General features: G+C 42.7%; 1 long non-coding RNA gene across 1 annotated transcript in view; it reads right to left on the bottom strand.

Moving 5' to 3' along the window:
- The window catches only part of LOC115096084, a 57,599-nt gene extending 41,201 nt beyond the window's left edge, over nucleotides 1-16,398 (bottom strand). The window contains exon 1 of the long non-coding RNA XR_003857953.1: nucleotides 16,136-16,398. This is a non-coding gene — a long non-coding RNA (uncharacterized LOC115096084). The remainder of the gene's footprint in view (nucleotides 1-16,135) is intronic.
- Nucleotides 16,399-16,712: the final 314 nt, after the last annotated feature.

The raw sequence follows: 16,712 nt of genomic DNA, 5'->3' as shown, positions 1-16,712 counted from the left end.
TGCTAACAGACCTGGTTGATGAGCGCTTTCTTACTTTCTGCTCTCTTTTCAAGCCGTTTTTATTTCTCTTATCAATGAGTTGAGAAACTAGCTCAAACCATATTTGCCCCTTCTGGTCGTGCCGAGGTTACCATATGGTCTTTGTCTCATTGTCTTTCGTGCTGCTATGAGTCAGTATAATCAGTTGTAATTCTTGATGTCTCACTAAGGTCAACAGAGTGGTATGCTATGGGTGGGATGGAGTGGGTTTGGGGACTCAGGGGGTGGTTGTTGAAAGAACGGAGAGAGCGTGGCTTAGTTAACCTAGCACAGCTCTGGGATGATGGAAAGTTTTTAACTTTTGAATCTTTGACTCAGACTTTGATCTCCCCAAACACATGCATGCTATTTACTTACAATTACAAACTGCACTTTCCCCGTTGTTTGACTTAACAGCTCCTATCCCGGAGTTAAATGGGATGCAGTGTTATTTCTCTGACCCCGATGTCATTGCAAAGGGTACAACATTAGTTTATTGGGGGGTGCTTCAAGGCAAATTTGGCACTGACACTCCTTGCAGTTTGATTCGCCAGTGGAATGAGGACCTGGGTACATCTCTCACTATATTGATATGGAAAGCTTTCTGGTCCAATGCACACCGTGGTTCTGTTTGTCAATGATGAGTTGAATTAATGGTCAGACTGCTAAATAGAACATATAGAATGCCTGTCAGCTATTCTAATATGTTTCTGATTTCAGCCCATACTGCTGGTGGGGTTGTGGGGAACGAGGCACATGCATGCCTATGTGGTGGCTTTGTGTGGGTATCAGGCAATTTTGGCGTGAAGTGGCTAATGTCATTGCTCATATCAACGGTGTTTCTATATATCTTGCTCCCCTTACAAGCCTTCTTTGGAGGTAAGATTTAGTCCCCAGAAAGTTTAGATGTCTGGTGGGTCAACTGCTTTTAGAAGCCCACTTCTCTATTGCCACTTTTTGGCAGAGGAATCCAAACCTTGAGCATTGGCGGCACCAAGTTCATCATATTGAAAATCTTCATTATGAGGTTTAACATGAGCAGTTTAAATATAGAGTCATTTAAATATCCATACCATTCTTTCTTAGAGAATCCTGTAACCTAACCAAATGTACTGTATTTTTGTTTCTTGGCTCGAATTGGAGGTAATTTCTCCACTGAATCAGGATATACTAGACATGTGTTTTTTGGATTAGCAGTATGACATGTTCCGATGATAAGTGTATTATACTTATCCCTTCTTATGCTTTTTCTGTGTGAGTTGAAAATGTATAAACAAAGAATTACAAAAAATCGGGATGTAGCAACACTATATTATTTAGTAGGGATGTGAATCGGGCTTCGGACGATTGAAAATATTGTCGATATTTTCAAAATCGTCAGAAATCGGGGGCTCTCGCAAAACAATAGGAAAACCTCACAATATTGATTGTGGGGCTTCCCTTATCGTTTTGGGGGAGGGCGGGAAAAACGGCACACAAAAATAACCCCTAAACCCACCCCGACCCTTTAAAAGTAACCCCTTAGCTTCCCCCACCCTCCCAACCCCCCCAAAACCTTTTAACAGGTACCTGGTGGTCCAGTGGGGGTGCCGGGAGTTATCTCCCGCGATCTCCTGCTCCAGGCCGTCCTCCGGCTACCGGGCCGTCCTTTACCCTTACCTTGTGACAGGGTATCCGTGCCATTGGCCAGATCCTGTCACATGATAGGAGCACTGGATGGCCGGCGCCATCTTGTGCTCCTACCATGTGACAGGGGCTGACCAATGGCACCGGTAGCCCCTGTGACATAGTAAGGGCAAGGCTATCGGCGCCATTTTGGTTCCTGGCACCCGACGGCACGCGTGCAGGAGATCGCTCCCGGAACCCTGCTGGACCCCCAGGGACTTTTGGCCAGCTTGGGGGGGGCCTCCTGACCCCCCACAAGATTTGCCAAAAGTCCAGCTGGGGTCCGGGAGTGACCTCCTGCACTTGGGCCGTATTGTCAATGAAGAGAAAAGGCAAGGGGGTGGCTTGCTTGCGGGAATGACGGCTACTACCTGGAGATTAATATCCTTATTGAATAAACATACACACAGTTAATGTGACTCCAACATTGTTCTATGCTTCAACGGCAAGAGGAAATGTGGAAAAAAGGATTTGCATCCACAAAAAAGCAGTGGAGTAGCTTGCTTGTTATGGCGGTTACTACCCAAACCAAATAAGCCTGATACTTCACTTTCAATGCACATCCAGCATAGCTCTCTGCTTCAACGGCAGGGAGAATGAAGAAAAGATGATTTATATTCAGCATCAACCAACAAGGAATGAATTACATAGTCTTTGTAAACAAATAAGCATGGGTGCAGTTTGCTTGTTACGGTGGTTACTACCCCGAATCAATTAAGCATGATACTTCACTTGGAATACATATCCAGCACAGCTCACTGCTTCAACGACAGGGGGGAATGAAGTAAAAAGGATTTATATTCAGACAACCAACAAGGACTGAATTGCACAGACAGGGTAAACAAACGTGGGAGTAGCTTGCTTATTACAGCGGTTTCTACCCCACCAATTAGCTAGATACTTCACTTAGATGCAGCTCCAGCACTGCTGTCTGCATCGATGATGGGGGTGGAAGGGAATTGGAACCAAAAAGTTACCAATAAGGGCCCTGACCTCAGCGGTCAGAGTAACAGATAAGTATGAAAACAAATAGGTGTGAAAGCTTGCTGGGCAGACTGGATGGGCCGTTTGGTCTTCTTCTGCCGTCACTTCTATGTTTCTATATCAGACTGTTTCTCCCCAATTTAGTATAAAATGAAGATTGTGGGGACATTGTTAGCAGTGACACCGGTTCTTCTATATGGGAACATTCCAAGGAAACCCAACTCAGGTCATCCAAACAAATAAACCAATTCTTAATTCCCAGTTGTCGCTACAATATAGTATAAGTACAAATCTGGAATATCCAGACCTCCATACCCTCTAGGGAGTTGCAAAGTAGTAAGTTTAATTTGTGGAATTTTCTTTCTCCACAGAAAAGAAGAAATGGCTGCACCACTTTCCTTAAATTTCCATTTCAGAACATGACATGCCAAGTGTTTAAAAGATAGAAAAGCTGTGGAAGAACCACCATTTTAACCAAATATGCCTGTCCTAACAGAGAGAGGCAGGGGAAAATCTGTCCATCTGAGTAAATCTGCTATCCATGAAAAGGTTTACACTGCCTATTATGAGGATAAGGTTGTTCTTTTGCCAGCTCGCAGGCAGCCCCTCCAGCCCATGCATTCACCTAAATGCTACCGATGGACCCTGCTTCACGGCAAGGCCGCTGCTAGGACTTACCCAGATGTGCTAGGACTTACCCAGATGTGCGGTATGATCATAACTTTAAGGGCCCCATGGTGAGAATCCCCTTGACCAGTACCAGCAAATGACATCACACAGCTGGGTATTTAAAGCCCAGCCATGCAACAGATCAAAGCCTCAGCAATGGGTCGACTTTAGCCCTTGAAGTGCTAGTTGCTGCACATCTCTCCAGCCTGTTCCAGCCTTGTTTCTTAATCCTGTCCAAACCTCATGTCTCCTGCCCAGTCTGTCTTGCTCTCCTCACGACTGCTCTCCTCACTCTCCCCTCTCGGACTGACCCTTGGCATGGACCTTAGCCTGGCTCTCATTATTCTTGCTTGTCACCGAGTTCAGCCTGGCCCTGGAACTACTCTTCTGCCTACGCCCCAGAGACTGCCACCTAAGACCTGCTGGACTCCGGAATCCAAAGGCTCAACCTGAGGGGGAAGGGGTTTGTATAGGCAAAGCTTCAGTGCAGTCTCTGCACCTGTCTGCTCCACCAGATGGTAGTGAGGACCTACAGGTTCTTCAGTGTAAGTTGAGCCAAACTCACTCTAGCACAAGAGTCCACAATTCTAACAGTGATGCTGGTGGACAATTGTGTGAGCAGTACTGAAGCCCTAACCACCGGATGATGAGTAGCCCTTGTGGCTATACCCCCTCGATTGGCTGGGACTCAGTTATAAGGATTTGCTGGAAGCCAGGAACCAGAAGATTGTTCAGTCCTTTTGTTCTCCAAGCTTCCTGCTATTGAGATATCCAGTTGTTTAGCTTCTTGTTACTGGTTTGCTACAAGTTTCTGCTTTCATCTCCTTGATAACTACTTGCTTCCAGCTTTCTGTTGCCAGCTTTGTGCTATCCACTCACTGCAGCTCCAAACACACTTAAGATGAGTTTATTGCAAGTTCCTTGCTACAGAGCTACTGGTAACCCCAGATCCACCCTCTTGAATCTTGGCTACCTAGCTACCTGCTACCCTAGCCACTTGCAATAGCATTCTCTGCTATGGCGCTTCCTGCCGAGGTTCTCTTTGCTACCAAGTTCCTTATCCTGGAGACTACTGCTCCAGACTGGTTAATGATAGTCCCGTGCCTCGGACTACCAGTGACTAAATCCAGGCTGAGTGATCGCACCTGGGAGTAAGCCCCTTGTGGAAAACTGACAGCCATGTCAAACTTTGAAATAAAGCTTCTTGTCTTATGGTTTGATATCTGCAGAGGTATTCACAGGTGTTTCTGAATAAAAAGTAGTTTACATTTTCATTTTTCTCAGCTGCCAATTGGATTGAAATTGCCATATCCAAAATATCACTTAAAACGTTAAATTGTAATACAAAGTCATATTTGGGATTTGTAGACTGATCTTAAGAAGTGAAGGCCTTGGTTGTTAACAAGTATGTTGGTACCCTGGTAACTGAATGAAACCCATATATTTGCAAATTACAGAGATTAAATTTCATTCCTTCTGGACCCAATTCCATGGAGTTTGGAGGTATGAAAAAAAAAAAAAAAAGATTCACAGTACTTTGCTGTTTTAAAGAGCCACAAAACTTTTGTTGAAAATATTCTTGAATCAAATATTTCCAGACATTGGGTCATTTATGTGTCTCAGTAATTTGGAGAACTGAGTACTAAAAGCATAGTAACTGAAACAAATCAGAATGAGCTTATATGTCTAAAACTGTCATATATATTGACAAGTGAAGGATATGTTCTTTGATCTGTTGCCACATCCTTTCCTATCACATACAAATAGAAACATAGAAACATAGAAATGACGGCAGAAGAAGACCAAATGGCCCATCCAGTCTGTCCAGGAAGCTTCACACATTTTTTTTCTCATACTTATCTGTTTCTCTTAGCTCTTGGTTCTATTTCCCTTCCACCACCACCTTTAATGTAGAGAGCAGTGATGGAGCTGCATCCAAGTGAAATATCTAGCTTGATTAGTTAGGGGTAGTAGCCGCCGCAATAAGCAAGCTACACCCATGCTTATTTGTTTTACCCAGACTATGTTATACAGCCCTTATTGGTTGTTTTTCCTCTCCCCTGCCGTTGAAGCAGGGAGCTATGCTGGATATGCGTGAAGTATCAGTCTTCTCCCATGCTGTTGAAACAGAGAGCCATGCTGGATGTGCATTGAAAGTGAAGTATCAGGCACATTTGGTTTGGGGTAGTAACCGCCGTAACAAGCCAGCTACTCCCCGCTTTGTGAGTGCGAACCCTCTTTTCTTCTCCCCTGCCGTTGAAGCAGAGAGCTCTGCTGGATGTGTGAAGTATCAGTTTTTCTTCTCCCCTGCCGTTGAATCAGAGAACTTTGCTGTATATGCATTGAAAGTGAAGTATCAGGCTTATTTGATTTGGGGTAGTAACCGCCGTAACAAGCCAGCTACTAGGGATGTGCAGAGCAAAAGTTTAAGTTCATATGTCCATATGTCCAAAGGGGGTCCCATTTGCGGTCAATATGGACATAAACAGAATTCAATGAGTTGAGTATATGTCCATATGTGCAAATAAAAATTTAAACCCCTCACCCTCCTTAATCCCCCCCCCAAGACTTACCACAACTGCCTGGTGGTCCAGCGGGGTCAGGACGCCATTTCTGACCAACTTTGCAAGGAGCACGTGACGGCGTCACGTCGGAGTGATGCGGCGTCACGTGATTCCCCGCGGGTTCACGCCGGAACGCTCGTTCGGCCCAAAAGGAACTTTTGGCCAGCTTGGGGGGGCCTCCTGACTCCCCCAAGCTGGCCAAAAGTTCCTTTTGGGCCGAACGAGGGTGCCGCAGGGAATCACGTGACGTCGCGTCACTGCGACGTGGCGCCGACGTCACGTGATTCCCCGCGGGGTCGCTTCCGGGATCCTCGTTCGGCCCAAAAGGAACTTTTGGCCAGCTTGTGGGGGCCTCCTGACACCCCCAAGCTGGCCAAAAGTTCCTTTGGGCCGAACGAGGATCCCGGAAGTGACCCCGCGGGGAATCACGTGACGTCGGCGTGACGCGGCGTCACGTGATTCCCCGCAAGTTCCCTCCGGCACTCTCGTTCGATCCCAAAAGGAACTTTTGGCCAGCTTGGGGGGGGGCCTCCTGACCCCCCCAAGCTGGCCAAAAGTTCCTTTTGGGCCGAACGAGCGTTCCGGCGCGAACCCGCGGGGAATCACATGACGCCGCGTCACTCGGACGTGGCGCCGACATCACGTGCTCCTCAGAAAGGCTTTCAGAAATGGCGTCCTCACTCCCGCTGGATCACCAGGGAGTTGTGGTAAGTCTTTGGGGGGGGGATTAAGGAAGGTGAGGGGTTTAAATTTTTATTTTGGATCAACAATCGCGATTTCCAACTTATTCAACATTTATTTTATTTATTTATTTATTTATTTATTTAAAAAGTATTTATATACCGTTTTTTAAAAAAGAAATTTTATCAAAAACGGTTCACAGATTTAAAACCAAAAATAAAATAATCAAAATAAAATGGAATTTTTAAACTTTACATAAAAATTGGTATAACTAAACAGAATGCTAGTATATAAGGTTATTAAAAAATATAAAAAGTTTGGAACCATGGGCTTATTGTTTTGGGGGAAAGGGGAAAAAGGGGGGGAAGGGGAACGGGAGGAGGAAGGGGAAGTGGGAGAAATAGAGCGTAAAAATTATATGAGATAAAGGGAAGAAGGGAGAAGGGTATGATAGTTGGAAACGTGTGAATGAGCAGGTATGTTGTAGTTATGTGTAGTATAAATGGGATTGTAATGGGTGTAACTATGTTTAAGAGGGTAATTTCGGTATTGATGATTAAGTTTAATTAGAAGACGTGTTGAATGCAAGTTGAAAAAGATATGTTTTGAGAGATTTTTTGAAATGTGCAGGGTTGGATATCGAGCGAAGATGGTTTGGTAAAGTGTTCCAAAGTGTTGGACCGGCTATTGAAAAGGCTTTTTCTAGTGAGGTCTAATCTGGCTTGTTTAGGAGAAGGGATATCTAGTAAATTTTGGTTAAGTGATCTTAAGTGTCGCGTCGGTTTGTATATGCGCAGTATTGAACAAAGCCAGGTAGAAGTATGATTATGGTTATGAATTAAACTATGGATAATAGAGAGAATTTTGTATTTTATTCTGAACTTTATGGGTAACCAGTGTAATGATTGTAGAATAGGGGTGATATGATGACGTAAAGATGTTCTGGTTAGTATCCGGGCTGCAGAGTTTTGGATCAGTTGAAGGGGGTATAGTGAAGAGTCTGACAATCCTAGGAAGAGAGCATTACAATAGTCTAAGCCAGAGAAGATTAAGGATTGAAGAATGGTTCTGTAATCTCGGTAAAATAGTAGAGGACGAAGATGTTTTAACAGACGTAGTTTGAAAAATGATTTTTTTGTAAGTGAGGATATGTGTTGTTTTAGAGAAAGATCTGAATTAATGTTTACACCTAGGCTTATAGCAGAGCGTGTTATGGGGATAGTAACATTATTGATTGTAAGATGTGATGGTGGACCTAATGAAGAATCAGAGATGGAAGTTAAGTATACGAGCTCAGTTTTTGCTGGATTCAGTTTTAATCGATTGTGGGAGAGCCAAGAGTTGATTGTAGATAAGTATAGAGAAACTAAAGATAGAGTGTCTGACCAGGATGATTTATATGGGACAAAAAATTGGATGTCGTCTGCATAAATTTTGAACTGAAGATTAAGAGAGGATAGAATGTAGCATAAAGGAAGTAGATATATGTTGAACAGAATAGGAGAAAGAGATGAGCCCTGAGGAACGCCGGAATTAATGATATATGGGGAAGAGCAGTGCTGACTATAATTGACTTGTTGAGGTCGGTTGGAGAGGAAGGATGTAAACCAGTTCAAAACTGTACCTGTGATGCCTATGTTTTGAAGACCTGAAATGAGTATCTGATGATTAATGGTATCGAATGCTGCTGATATATCTAAGAAAACTATAATGTAGTCTGTATATGAGTCGAATGCACGGAAAAAAGTATCAAAAGAGGATAGAAGAAGTGTTTCTGTGGAATGACCTTTTCTAAACCCATGTTGATTAATATGAAGAATATTGTGCTCTGTAAGAAAATCGGTTAACTGATGAAGTACTACAGATTCTATTAGTTTGGCCAGGGAAGTAAGAGATGCTATAGGTCTGTAATTGTTGAGATCAGATGTATCTTTTGCTTTAGCTTTTAAGATTGGTAGTATAGAGGTCTTTTTTAAAGTGTGGGGGAATTCACCTGATTCTAGAGATTGATTAACTAGAAGAGTAAGAAAAGAGCAGGCTTCAAGTTTGAGAGCTTTGAAAAAGGCTCCAGAGCATGGATTATAAGGGGAGTTGGAGGGTTTTTGTTTGTTTATAATGGCTAGAATAGAAGTGTCTGAGGTAGGGGTGAATTCTGACCATGATTGACCAACATAGCTATGTTGAATAAGTTGGAAATCCGATCGTTTATGTCTGATCACTTTTTTGTTAAAAAAAAAAAAAAGTAGCGTTTTACATTTATGTTCAATACGAATGCACACCCCTACCAGCTACTCCCCTCTTTGTGAGTGTGAATCCTTTTTTCCACATTTCCTCTTGCTGTTGAAGCTTAGAGCGATGTTGGAGTCACAGTAAGCATGTGTATGTTTATTTAATAAGGGTATTGACTCCAGGCAGTAGCCATCATTCTGGCGAGTCACCCACTCTTCACTGGCGGCCTCTTGACTAAAAATTACACTTCTTGCCTGCATTTCCTTTTCTTAGAATGCAGATGCATTGTCTATATGTCAATTTTATGGGAAGGGCCTCTCAAATACAGGAAATAGATGTATTACATCAACAGATATGTCTATCTGTACCTCTTATGTAGAGTGGATCAGCCAGTAATACTGTAACAACAAGCATAACATGCTTCTTGTCTGCTTTGTACAAACACACCAACACCAAGATGAGCAAATTAAGGGGGGGGAAAAAAGGAACAAACTTGAAGATTGTGATACGTGACCAAGGGTTTTCAACCTCTCTATGCATATAGTAGAGTTACTAAGTAAGAAGAGAGATCTTGTTTAAAAGACCATTTGTGACCAGGCTATTAATAACATATCAGACCTTAATGCAAAAGGTTTAAAGCACAAGCACAGTGTAAAAATATATTTTGAAAATACATTACTAAAATCATATTGTTAAACAAATAAGCATTAACTGTTCATGGCATTGTAAAACACATTTGGCTTTGGTTTTCTCTTCTGGTGGACAAATTTATTATAATTATTGCTAAAATGCATAGCCTTCTTTTCTATTAAAAGTACACTAGGCAGATTGCAATAATCAAAACATCCAATTAAAACTCAATAAAAATAAAAAATCAGTTAAGACAAACATGTTGGATTTATTTGCAATACTAATGGTCTATGAATAGTATTTTAGTGCAAACATTCTTAAAATATTACAAAAACAAACCATTCAAGTTTACAGCTTTGCTTATGTATTTTTTTAAATTCTGCAACTGTGAGTAAAGTATATGATGACCACATGTCATTAGGGAAGTGCTTTCATTTCATGTTATTTTCAAAATAACAAAAACAAAATGAAATTTTATTTTTATTGCCCATTATTGCTGAAGAGCACATGCTATCTGTCAAAATAAAAGAAAACTAATACCCCGAATGAAAGAAAAATTGGAAGAGAACCTCCCCTTAATGAAATGTAATTATATGAAACCAAATTCTTTTGGCCTGCATATGTTGCACTGGGAGTGGACCCTTGGCCTGGTGCAGGATTGGTACGGCCCTCCGGTCGGACCCGGAGACCGCCTGCCACCAGGAGGCGGAGCACAGGAGGAGACAGAGGCTACCTGGAGCTTCACCAATAGCAACCCGGGGTTCCCTCAGGTTGAGCCCTTGGTTACTCAGGCCACCTGGTCTTAGGTGGGCCTCTCAGGGTCTCCTAGAGAGAAAGTTCAAGGGAGTGCCCACCATGAACAAGGGTGTGCGGTCGGTGTTCAGATAAGGAAGTCCAGAGGTCGCAGGAGGCCAGAATAGAGTGTCCGAGTGTAGAGCGAGAATCAAGGCCAGAGTCTTTGCGTAGAATGGTCAGCCAGGCAGGGTCGGTAGCAGAGAGCTGTCCGTACATAGTCAGAGTTCCAGGCAGAGGTTAAGGCAGGCAGCAATCAGAGAGTAGTCAGTGTTCCAGGCAGAGGTCAGGTAGCAATCAAGGAGTAGTCAAGAACAGGCAAAGGTCAGTACTGTGAGTTCAGTCTGAAGGGTACTACCAGGAATGGAGAGACGAAGGAGCAGGAGACGCTGGAACAGGAGACACAGGAGACTCTGGAACAGGAGACACAGGAGACTCTGGGACTGGCGACACAGGAGACACTGGAACAGAGAGACTGGAACAGGAGATACAGGAAATGCAGGAAGGCAAACTTGCTATCACAACGTGATCGACCCGATTGCCAAGGCAAGGAAGTGGGGTCAGAACACTTCCTTTTAAGCAGCAATCAATCAGGACGCGCCATGGAGCTGGTATCTGCCCCTGGCCCTTTAAGAGGCCAGAGGTCCGTGCGCGCACCTAGGTGGCGGAGCCGATGCCACGGAGGACGCCGAGCCCCGCCGTAAGGCCTGGTCTGGAGCAGGAGCACAGGGGAACTGGAGACACTGCGAACTGGGAGAGGCCATGGAGGGGACGTGCCTGGAGCTGGTGGAAGGCGTAGGGAGGTGAGCAGGCCAGGCTGCAGAGCGAACGCGGCCAGGAAGTGCAACAGCATACCTCTATGGCACAGAATTAACTAATGGAATTTCGCAGTATTTAAGAAAAAAGTAAAACAGAAGGGAAGGAAAAAGGTAAATCTGTAGTGTTTCTTGAACCAAACAAAAAATTGAAGATAATATGACTATCCATTTCTATAATTTATTCCATCTCTTTATTGCCATTGTATGAGGAGTCATTGCAGTTGGTGATTAAAAACCAACAAGAGAGACATAGTCATAAACATTTTAAGTCTGATCTGAACAAGGGACCTTTTTGGTCATTAGAACTGATACACTCAATCTCTCTGCCTAAAAATTCTCCCAGGATCTGTGCAGCTTTAATATTCCTTGCCAAAAAAAAAAAAAAAGTAATTTTAAAAAATCTTCCAGCTCATCTCACCAGTTGTTTGGACCAGATAACTACAATGAAGTTCCAAGCATATTTGGGTAGAATTTGACAACCAGAAAAAAATTAATACTTTCATTCCATTCTGTATCAATGTAATTATTTTACTCAAAACAGGATCTTCACGTAATCAAGACTGCCTTACTTCCATTAAAAATGTAGTCATTATTTCCCAAAGGTACATCCCAACTGTCATCCAGAAAATGTGAATGTCTGCAAGATATCTCCTTATCCAGGACAACTTTTTTAGTCTCCCTCCTTTCTATTCCATCATCTTGTGTAGATGAATAAACAAGATCTCCTCTTCATTCTCTCCACACCCCATCATTCTCATGCCTAACTACAAATCTCTGTAATGATCAGTTGCCTAAACATTCAGCTTGCTAGGTCCCATGCATAGCCTGCCAGACAGACCAGGCTATGTTTATCTATAAGGTGTATTAAAAAAGAAAAACTTCAGTTAAAATGAAGCAATTCAGCAAGATTCATTTATATAAGTGTTGTACCCATCGGTCGCAGACGGCTGTACCCTCTATTGCTCACCTTTTTTCTACCTGACTCAGTTCATTTTGGAAAGATGGCTGCCTCCGCTTCTCCACACCGTACCCTCCGGTGTCCCCAGTCCGGTATGGGTGATTGCGTTTGCCATCTTGCTCCAGGAGTTATCTAGGGCATGCATGTGCGCGCAACCCCGTCCTTTACATGGCGGGAACCTCGGGGGCGTCCCCACCGCATCATGTCACTAGCTCTGTATTTAATTTCCACTCACGATTCCTTTTACAAGTTAGCAAGGAATCCTCCATGCTGATCTCTCCACGTTACCAGACACTTCCGCTCTGTGTACTCTCACTCTAGGACGACTTAGGTACCCGATTCATGGGGGCCTTGCCCCACTCCTCCTTTCCCTCCGGGGTTACCTCCTACCAACTAAGATGCCTAAGGTACGCGCTCCTCGGGGGGCCTTGCCATGCTCCTACTTTCCCTTTGGGGTTGCTACTTACCAGGACGCCTACGGTACCCGCTCCTCGGGGGCCTTGTTCGTCTGGGACCTCTGCTCCTCAGGGGTTCCCTTCTACTACAACTACCAGCATCAGAGTGAGTACTGCTGCTCCAGTTCTGTCTTTGCATTGTCTCATCTCTCTCTCCATAGATCCTTGGCCTATCCCACACTGCGGACGACTACCGGATCTATTGGCTTCTCCATCTAAGCTTGGGCTCTCGGCTTACCCCGCTTCACGGACCACTACCGGACCCATCTCCCTCTTGGGACATGGTGAGACTATGGAACTGCCTTTTCCACCCTGCAACCTACAGATGGAACATTGCCATCTGGTTTCTCATCTCCTGGCTGGAATCATCACCCGTTCCTCGGGTCACCATCTACATTGCAGTACAATAAAGCTAATTCTCTGTGTCCATCTCTGCCTTGAGCTAGCCTATTTCTGCAAGTCCCCACAGGGCTCCTCCCTGTGGGAGGTGTTTGATCTTTCATTTGCAACATTTCATAGGGATTTTTCTATCCACCATCCCTGAATCTTCACATTGTCCTCCAGCTAACTTTACCTTTGAAAACCACTCTATTCCAATAACAAACTGCGCCAGAAATCTAGGTGTACTGATCAACTCTAAGCTATCAATGACTACCAATATTTCTGCTCTTGTTAAAAAAAATCCTTTTTTAAACTACATTTACTTAGAAAATTAAAGCCACTCCTCTTTCCCTCTGATTTCCATTCAGTTGTACAAGTATCAATATTGTCAGGTTTAGACTACTCTAATTCTTTATATCTAGGTCTTCTAGCTTAGATTATCCACCTTCTTCAACTTATCTAAAACTCAGCAGCTCACATAATTTCTAACATTCCTCGCAGAGAACACATTACACCAACTCTTTCAATATTTTCACTGGCTCCCTCTATACTACAGTATCCAATATAAGGTTCTTTCTATCATACACAACTTAATTTACAACCCATCTACCTTCTGGTTATGTTCTATGTTGACTTTACTGGCAATTTTGTCAACTGAGATCAATGTATTCTCGAAGTTCCCACAGTAAAATGGCCAGACTGGACCTGACTCGTAGGCGCATTTTCGATCGCAGGACCAATCTTGTGGAATTCACTTCCAGACCACATCCACCTCATTTCAAACTCTAAAGAATTCAAAAAAGTCCCAAGACACATTTTTACACCTTGCCTATAACAAACCTAAAGATCCCTAATAATTTTCCCCCCTTTTTACAATATGTTCAGTTCTATGTTTTCAGCACTTATTTATCTATGCATCTAGTTTTTACTTTTTTTTAATGATTGTTTTAATCTTTTGTATGTAATGAACAACTTATTATGTATGTACACCTATATTCTGTAAACCGCTTAAATCTATAACCCAACTTTATAGGCGGTATATAAGAATGTTTAAATAAATAAATGATGCTAAAGAGAATTCTATTTGATCAAGATGTTTTCTCAGTCCGCAAATTATTGATTGGTTTGTAGAAACCTATCCCATTGCTCAAGGCAGGTTTATTCTATATCCCATTGTTCACAGGCAGGTTTATTCTTTAGCAAAGCACTATGAGCAGAACAAAGATTTACCAGAAGAATATTTCTTAGCAAACTGGCATGCAATGTATCAATTGTGAAACCTCCTAGAACCAGCACAAGGTCCTTTATATGTCACAATAAACTAATATACTTTTTTAAGCTGAATCCTATTTGAAAATGATGGGAAAAGTAACGTTTTGTTACGATAAAGCCTCAGCTTACCACTAACTCATTCCCTAAATAAATATGAATCACTGCTGCTATGAATTCAACTTACCAATGCCAGGGTTTTATAAAATAGCCTAAAAAAACTGGGTGATTATGATTAATTTTTTATGACAGAGCATTGCTCAGGCCCAGACATCAGCCTTTATTAATAGCAATCATATGCGGCTTAAAAGGCAAGTAAGAGAAAGGCAAGATGTAATGCAAGAGAGAAACAACACTGCGACGATACCAAAATATATAGTTGAGCCATCTTAAAAGCTTCAGTTTATCTCTTTTGCATGTGTGACAGAATGCATGAAGATAATTTATCTGATCTTTTCAAATGAAGAGCTAACAGCTTAAAATCCTACAAGCTCTCCGTATGACTTTTAATTATTGTCTTATGTTTGTTTCATGAAAGAGGAATTTCAGCCCACCTGAAAAAAAAAAAACAGTATGATATAGATCTTTGCAATGCCATACAACTACTTGGCTCAGTCATAAGCTAAGAAGCATGTTCTGAAATGGTGTTTCCCAACTTTCTCCTGCAGGCACATCTTGCCAGAGGAGTTTTCATGATTGCCACAGTGAATATGCATGAGATGTGCAATCAATGCATATCCAAAGTATGGATATCCTAAAAAGCAGACTGGTTGTTGGTACCTCCGGCACAGGGTTGAGGAACACTGCTCTGAAATGGTCCAATGCGCAGGTAAGCAAGGTACCTGTCTGTGGTCATCTGTAAACTGTCCAAAGCTAAAACATCAGGGTATGAAGGATTGGGGCTATTCTTTGGGATCTTACCAGGTACTTGTAACCTGCATTGGCCGCTGTCGGAGAGAGGATGCTGGGCTTGATGAACTTTTGGTCTGACCCACTATGGCATTTCTTGTGTTCTCATGTTCTTCTAAAATTGCAATGAGAAATTCTTCACTGTCACAGATTGACTAAGGCAGCTCATCCATTCTGTGTGGGACTTTAGAATGTGGCATACATCACTGCCCTCCAGTGCTAAGCTAGGGTAGAGTTAAATTCAGTCTTTTCCATAAGATGACTACACAAGCAATTATTCTTTTACCTTTGCTTGCTCAGTGTTCAGTTATGTAATTTGATTTGTATCACAGTTTACAATGCCCCCCCCCCCCAAAAAAAAAAAAATTACTATATTCTAAGTTAATATTTGAAATTTTCTTCACTCCTTTTGGTAGGTAATTTTTAGCATCCCTGTTATAATTACTTCTCTTTATAATTTGTCTTATCTGCAAATTTACTATATGTGTTGAACTGCGGTTATATGTTTATCAATATAAGCATTTCCAATGTCATGGGATCATGCCACTGGCCACTCTCCCAGTCCAGCTGGAGTGACCCGCTTAGATCTACCAAAATATTTGTACAGGCAGTATACAAAAGATTTTAAGAAAAAACATAAATAAACAAATACATAAATAAATATTCTCTTGTGGCATAAGAAACTGAACCACTGATTAAGCCTCTGGAGATGCTTTTTCATGGTCCCGCTGCCTGACTCCTCCTTGCAGCTTCCCCAGTTCCACCTTCGGAGGCTCCTCAGGCCAGGTACTCCAGTCTCTTTTACCTATACTTTACTCCATTCCTTCTAGAATGTCACAACTACAGGTTCAAATCTCCTCACCCTGGTTGGTGAACTGAATTTAAACACACAGAATCCCAGATTATCTCAGTAGTTTAAAGTCGCCATAGTTTTACTTTACCGCGTTCCTTCCAGGGTGTCACAGCTACAATCTCAAATCCTCTCACCCCAGTTGGTGAGCTGGGCTTAAGCATACATAGTCTCAGTTTATTCTGGTAGTTTAAGGTCGTTATAGCTTTACGTTATCAAACCACATTAGTCTTAAACCCATATGATAAGAAAGTAACTCTCACCATAATCCTTTTGACGCTGTTCACAGTTGCTTCCTGCACAGCCTAAGCTTTGCTGCACTCAATGTGCCTGGTTCTTATGCCTGAAACTGCATTTACCCCATGGCAGTGTTCACTTAAAGCTCCTGACCTGCAGCCTCAATGAGTGTGTCCTCTTCTGCCGAAGGACTCCACCACTCATCTCCCAAGTCCATCAGCTCTGGCTCATCCTCAGAGCTGCTCATCACCATTTCCTCTGTCTCTTCATCTGCTTCTAGTAGAGCTCCTTCCTGTTCCTGCCCTGTCCCTCCTTCAGACAAACTCTCACCCTTCTCCCACCATGCCCTGGCTCTTTCTTCCTCTCAACAGGGCAACGCCTGGGAAGTTCCTCCCCCTCCAGAACCCCTGTGCCTTCTGGGAGTTGGAGTCCACCTCCTATTCTGATTTGTTTTACATACTGGATCTCCATCCCAGGTTTTCCTTGCAGCTCACCTTTTTATATTTTCTAGGAGAATATAATGCCTATTATACCATATGATAGAAGAAACATATATGTATGATAATGTGGGTCAAAAATTGAAATATCTAGGACTGTATTTTT

The sequence above is a fragment of the Rhinatrema bivittatum genome, chromosome 7 (assembly GCF_901001135.1).
Source record: "Rhinatrema bivittatum chromosome 7, aRhiBiv1.1, whole genome shotgun sequence".
Lineage (NCBI taxonomy): Eukaryota > Metazoa > Chordata > Amphibia > Gymnophiona > Rhinatrematidae > Rhinatrema > Rhinatrema bivittatum.
Note: the sequence above shows the minus strand (reverse complement) of the source record. Positions and strands in the feature narration are given on the sequence as shown.